Raw genomic sequence first — 7,524 nt, 5'->3', positions numbered from 1 at the left:
TCAAAGGCTCGTAGTCTTCCAAAGCTCTACTAGCCAGAAAATCTGCTATTGCACTCTCTTTTACTACCTTCTGATTCACATAAACTATGTCGAATTCAGAGAGCAGAATCTGCCATTGGGCCATCCTTCCATTCAAAACCGTTGACTCCATCATGTACTTTAAGGGGTCTAATTTTGAGATGAGCCAAGTGGTGTGATACAACATATACTGCCTCAATCTTTGGGTTGTCCAAATTAGGGCACAACACAACTTCTCTATCAGCGGGTACTTTGCCTCATATTCCGTGAACTTTTTGCTGAGATAGTAAATAGCTTTTTCTTTCCTTCCCAATTCGTCATGCTGACCCAATACGTACCCCATAGAGTTCTCGAATACTGCCAAATACAGTATCAATGGCTTATCAGGGTTAGGAGGCATCAGCACCGGGGCGTTGGATAAATACTGTTTGACCTTGTCGAAAGCCTTTTGGCATTCTTCATCCCATTCACCTGGGTTGTGTTTCTTGAGAAGGCGGAAAATCGGGTCACATTTCTCGGTTAGTTGTGAAATAAACCGAGCGATGTAATTTAATCTTCCTAGAAAGCCTCGAACTTCTTTCTGAGTGCGCGACGGGGATAGTTTTGTATGGCTTTAACTTTTTCTGGATCGATCTCGATCCCTTTCTCACTAACCACGAATCCTAGTAACTTTCCAGACTTGGCTCCAAAGATACATTTGGCGGGGTTGAGTTTTAGCTGAAACTTCCTCAACCTCAAGAACAAGTTTCTTAGGACTAGTATGTGCTCCTCCTCTGTTCGGGACTTGGCGATCATATCATCGACATAAACCTTGATTTCTTTATGCATCATGTCGTGAAAAAGGGTTACCATGGCTCTTTGATAAGTTGCCCCCGCATTCTTCAGTCCAAACGGCATCACCTTGTAGCAGAACGTGCCCTACATAGTTATAAATGTAGTTTTCTCCATATCTTTAGGATGCATCTTGATCTGGTTATATCCGGAAAAACTGTCCATGAATGAAAACAGTGAGTGTCCCGCCGTATTGTCCACTAGAGTGTCAATATGAGGCAATGGGAAATTATCTTTCAGGATGGCTTTGTTCAAATCTCTGTAGTCCATACACATTAGCACTTTTCCATATTTCTTAGGGACGGGGACGATGTTGGCTACCCAATCTGAGTATTTTACCACCTTCAGGAATCCGGCGTCGAACTATTTTCGAACCTCTTCTTTTATTTTTAGCAAGACATCGGGCCTCATTCTTCGGAGTTTTTGCTGAACTGACTTACATTCTTCCTTTATGGGGAGTCAGTGTACCACGATGTCAATGTCCAACCCGGGCATATCTTGGCATGACCATGCGAAGACATCTTTGAATTCTTGAAGTAATTTAATGAGGTCTCGCTTCATCTCCGTAGTGATACATGTTCCGATCTTCACCTCTTGTCCTTCTCCTAAGCTCACGATTTCAACTGATTCTTTGTGAGGCAGGATTTGTTTCTCGTCTTGTTCTACCATCCTCAACAAATCAGGAGATAGGTTACAGCCTTGGTCATCTTCAAAATCCTGAGAATCATCCATACACACATCTCGCTCCAAAGGAAATTCTGAGTCGCTAGCAATGTCACTCGTGTCATTAATATCTGGGGACCTGTTATGAGGATGAAGGAAGATACAAAGAATCAAAAGAATTCAAAACATTTAACGTGGTATAATTATGAATGATGAATGAAAGAATATTTCAAGCATAAAAGAATCTGGGAGTAATCATTTGTATGGTTATGAATGAAATTGAAAGGACGAGAGAACATTTTCTCAAAAATGACAATAACCGTGCATTTTATTGAAATAACGTTTTTAAACATCAGCCTATTTCACAAAAGATTCTTATTACTCCTAGGCCTAGAGCAATAAGTGTGTTTTGGACATTACTCTAAATTCGTTCTAAAAACTATTGGAATCTCTTCTGCAGTCCAGTTGTCCAGAACACTTCCAGGTGTGTAGGGGCAAATGCCCGACAAATTTTCTCTTTCAGTCTCCTCTTCGTACATGACGTTGATGTTCAAGCTTTCCAGCCTTTCTTCTATAGCTCCTGTCATTGGCGTATCTCTCTCGGGATGAATGATTCCCCCGGACACAAATGTTTCCAATATATAAGGGAATATCATTGGTTCCCACTTGATCTCCTCCCCCGTTAACCGAGCTCTCCTTCTTTCTTGCTTCTTTTCCAACTCCCTTCTCCTTTGTTTCACATCCGGCTTAAATCCTAAGCCGAAGCGGTCTCTCTTGTCCTTCAGCATTGGTGTTTCAACCCTTCCTTGCAGATGTCTCCCAAGTCCCCTTCTGGGTAGGGCCCCTTTTCCAATCGTCAACTGGAGGCTCATCCTCGTGGTTTTGGATAATTTCGGCACCAGAATTTTGCTTTCCTCAGCGATGAATGTCGCATTAACAAATTCCAAAGATCGAAATGAGCATTCGATTGCTTCGTCATCTGTCTCCAAATAGGGTGCATTATTGCTCACAGTTGCAATAATATCTTCTTCAGCCTTAATCGTTATCAACCTCCCCTCCGATACCAGCTTCAATTTTTGATGAAACGAGGAAGGCACTGCCCCAGCTGAATGTATCCAGGGCCTCCCCAACAAGCAATTGTATGAGGGCTTGATATCCATTACGAGGAAATCCACCTCATATGTGTTTGGCCCGATCTGAAGAGGTATCTCGATTCTGCCCATCACCTTTCTCTCCGTGCCATCGAATGCCTTCATGATGTTCTGGCACTCCTTCATGTGAGAGCTGTCTATAGGTAGTCTATTAAATGTAGTCAAGGGCAAGACGTTCAAGGCTAAACCATTTTCAATCAGTACGCCCGGCAGTGTATATCCTTTATAGCGTATGGTGATATGCAGAGCCTTAGTCGACCCCATGCCACCGGGTGGTATCTCATCGTCATGAAAGAAAATATAATTGTCGGCACTTATGTTGCTAACCAAATGGTCTAGCTTGTTAACAGAGATATCATTCGCAACGTATGTTTCATTCAAGACCTTCATCAGCGTGCTGTGATGAACTTCCAAGCTTAGAAGTAAGGCCAGCACCGAGATACGGGCTGGTTGTTTACGTAGCTATTCCACCATACTGTATTCACTATGTTTTAGGAATTTTAAAAACTCCTTCGCCTCCTCTTCGTTAACTGGCTCATTAATAGGCTTGGTTGTTTTTTCTTTCATTTCCTCGGCCATTGGGGTTTTTCCTTTTATGGGTTGTACCTCCTCGTTTGCTGCATTGTAACGTATCCCACTACGTGTATAGGAGCCCTTGTCTTGATTTTGAAGCATCCACGAGGCTTTCCTTCCCCAGAATCATTACGTTACAATCATAATTCCATGGGACCTTTTTGCTGTCTTTGTAGGGGAAGACTGCAGGTCTTTGGATTATGACCTTCGGTGGCATTTGTACTCCGGCTTTATTATTTTTGGGTCTCGATATGATAACTACAGGATAGTTAGCTGTTTGATTTTATGCCGTCGATTCTCCTTCCGATGCACATATATCTCCCTCTACGGGATCTTCGATCTCTTCATAAAACTCCATTTCCTTATTATCTATCATGTTCTGTACTAGGGCTCTGAATTCCACACACTCTTGGATTTCATGCCCCACCTCATCGTGGAACTCGTAGCAGTTCTTCTCTTCTTCAAATTTGTCCCTCGAATCCAACGTAATCAATCCTCTCTTGGCCATCTCCTTCCATACCTGCCTCAATGGGGTCCTGACTTCTGCCACTTCATTCTTGATTTTCTTGTTCCTTCCTTCACTTATCCCATTTACTTATTGGTCAGTATGATTGGGGAGTGGGTTTCCTGCTACATTGGGTGTGGCTGGGTCGTCAAATCTCATGATCCCCATCTTAATGAGTCTTTCGACTAATTTTTTAAACGCAGTTTCAATAGAGTGCCCAGTGATTCCCGCATGGTATTCACATTGGGCGTTTGTGTCATACCATTTGGGATATGGGGTTTGCAGTGGCTTCAGGTAGAAAGGGGACACCACATGAGCGTTGAACAAGTTCTGATACAATTCCCTATACATCATGGGTATAGGGGTGAATTGTGGTCTTTCTGTGTTCTCCCTCGTGTTGAATTCTTGTCTTACAGAGCTTTGCTGATTGGTGGTCACCATCTTGGGTTGATTTACGGTGAATGACTTGGACTGACCTTTTTTGGATGTACTCGTGTTGTTCTCTTCATTGTCTCTTTTCCTCGGGGCCGACTTCCTGGCACTCTCTCCCGATTCTATCTTGCCGTTCTTCACAACATTTTCGATCATTTCCCCTATCATCACTATGTCAGAGAAGCTTTTTTTGGCGCTTCCTAACATATGGGTGATAAAAGGGGCTTTCAAGGTGTTGATAAAGAGCATTGTCGTCTCTTTTTCTAGAAGCGACGGCTAAACTTGTATGGCCACTTCTCTCCACCTTTGCGCGTACTGCTTGAAGCTTTCATTCGATTTCTTCTCCATGTTCTGGAGAGTGATTCTGTCAGGGGTCATGTCTGTCACATGATTGTATTGCTTTATAAAGGCCTGGGTCAGGTCCTTCCACGAGTTAATCTTAGAGCGGCTTAATTGGTTGTACCACTTAGACGCCGCCCCAACCAGACTATCTTGAAAGTAGTGGATTAATAGCTGGTCATTGTTAACATATCCCGTCATTCTCCTGCAGAACATAGTGATATGAGCTTCAGGGCAACTTGTTCCATTGTATTTCTCAAATTCGGGCATTTTGAATTTAGGGGGAAGAACTAAATCTGGGACCAAACTTAGGTCCTTGGCATCAATCCCTTGATGATGATCCGCGCTCTCCACGGCTTTGAATTTCTTCTCAAGCCATCTACACCGTTCTTCCAATTGTTTTTGCGAATCTATCCTCGTTTTTTCTTCTTTAGCAATTTCGTCCAAATCGGGAACGAGTGGATAGTTTGGGTTGTTGACAAAGTTAGAGCCTGAGCCGGTTTGGAGATTCATCGGTATTGAAGCTCTGGCCTGAATCTGCTGGGGCATGATCGTGACAGATGGTTTCGGTAGATTAATCTCGGGCTTCATCGGTACATGTGTCGGAGTAAAGCTAGGGGGTATTGAGGATCCTCGTTAGTTTCTTCAACTTTGTCCATAGGGCCCTTTCCCTTATTCGTTCCTCCCAACAGCAATTGGGATAACTGACTCATCATTTCCCTCTGGGACTCCATCATTTGCTCTTTCATCTCTCGCTGAATCTTGGCTAGCTGCTCTTGCATCTGAGACTGCATTTGTTCTTGCATGTCTTTTTGCATCTGCTCCAATTTCTCGAGTTTCTTATCCATTGATTTTTTCCTTGTATCGTAGGGGTGCGTGGTTGGTTGGTTTTCGTTGGTTTCCAGGTTACTGAAATAATTTTTAATTAATTAATTAGAAAACCCTTATGGCCTTTAATGCATAATGATATGATGTAATGCAAATGCATGAATGCAAAGGAGGCATCAATTTTGATTCAACTGCCCTTAGAAAATTTCACTTGAAAATAAAATCTTTTACAAAAAGTCGAGTTACAAATAAAATTTCACTCTAACACTCAAAGTCCTAATTTTTCTAAGCAATGAGGCCAGCTCTTGTCCACGCTCCGACTCCAACTCATATTTCACACTTAGTGTGTCTGCCTGGACTGCTAGAGTTTGCAAGTAGTCCGCTACCTCCCGAATCTGGGTTATGGCCTCCCCCATAAGGTAATCTCTATTTCTGACTTGGTCTTGCGCATGGTGAAGCTGTTATTTCCAACGATCCTCATTTGCTTCTAAAAACTAGACCCGCATCTCACAGTTTTGCAGTGACGCCTCTAACTCTTCTATTTTTCCTTTCATTTCTTCTATCCTGCTCAATCTTGCCCTCAATTCCATTGCGGTGTTGCGGCTTCGGTATTGATGTAGAGACTTCTCGATTTCTGCCACTCTAGCCCTTAATTCCCCTCGCTCATTTCTGCTTTTCGACAGACTCTTCTCCAAATCTTCGTTTCGTGCCTGAGCTTCTCAGAATTTCCTTTCCCACCAGTCGGTATTGGCCTTTTCTTCCCGAATTTTATGGCGCCGTTGTTCGGAAGTCTTGCCTGAGCCCGCAGTCCTCATAGATAGGTGTAACTTCTTGTAGTCCATTTTCAAACTGTCTAGATCTTCTTTAGCCTTAGTTTTTCCTTTTCTCCACTTCTTAGCCTCTGACCTCTAGACATCAGCCTCTAACCTTAGGTGCATCTTCTCTTCCTCTAATTGTTCGATCTTCTTCCCAAGCTCCAAACTCTTCTTCTCGAAATCTTGTCTTATAATCTCCAATTTTGATGGGGCGACTTGTAATTGTTCCCCGACAGGTCGAGCACTCTCCAAGCTTGGCCTAGGAGTATTGTCATTAATCTTCTTCTTAAACCACTCGCTGTATTCGGGTGTTACCATGAAACCGACGGCTAACCTCTTCATCCAACAAGTTTGCTTCCAAGCATCTGATAATTCCCGAACTCTCTTCTTATAATGAGCACCCTTAAAAGAGAATTTACTCTGAGCAAGCCCATAGGTTGTGGACACAAACTGCCTCGACTTATATTGCCTCAAGGCTATCAATGGAGTATACCCGGTAGCTCCCCAAATTCCTAACAACGGTACCCAATCGAAGTTACCACATCGGTACATGATCTCGTCAGGAACCATCCAATAAGCTCTCCACTCGATATCCCCCTCCTTGAGGTTTTGAAGGATGTCCATCCACTTCTCCTCCGAGATATCCTCTCTCCTCTGTATAGCTACCTCTTCTTTCAACGGGGAATAACCCTCGGAAAAGACTCGATAAGAAACCTTGTCTACCTTCCAAAAGTGCCCGTGGAACCATGCCATCAATAATTGTGCACATCTAATAAACCGCCCATCGCTTGCCTTCCGACATGAGCTCAAAGATCTGAACTTTTCTGCCAATATCGCCGGTACCGGTGTGATTCCCTTTTCGAGGCGATTGAATAAGTCAATGACCGCTTCGTCCACGTGCCTCAAAGCCTTAGGAAAAATCACTAATCCGTAGATGCTTAAGGCAAATATGTCGACCCTCTTTCTTTCATCTGGATGAGTCAAGATCAAATCTCGCAAATTCTCCCAAGGGATACATTTGTTGTCTCCTTTTTGCTGAATCCGAGCAGTGACCTAAGGCTCGCTCATCCCAGAGATGCTCATCAGTTTCTTCAAGAAGGTCTGACTACTAAAAACCCGGGCATAAGTCTTCCGGACCTGAATTTTGGGACACCTAAGCAAAGTAGTGTATTCTTCCATGGTAGGTACCAAATCCACTTCTCCAAAAGTGAAACACTTGTACGCAGAATTCCAAAACTGCACCAAGGCTCGGAACAAATGCTTATCCACTCTAATGTCTAGTAGGTAGGGTATGTCACCATAACTTTGGCAAAACAACTGCTTGATCCTTTCATCCCAACTAACCCAAATGTCTCTCAACTCTTGCAGC

This window comes from Gossypium arboreum, chromosome 13 (assembly GCF_025698485.1).
Source record: "Gossypium arboreum isolate Shixiya-1 chromosome 13, ASM2569848v2, whole genome shotgun sequence".
NCBI classification, from domain to species: domain Eukaryota; kingdom Viridiplantae; phylum Streptophyta; class Magnoliopsida; order Malvales; family Malvaceae; genus Gossypium; species Gossypium arboreum.
Note: the sequence above shows the minus strand (reverse complement) of the source record.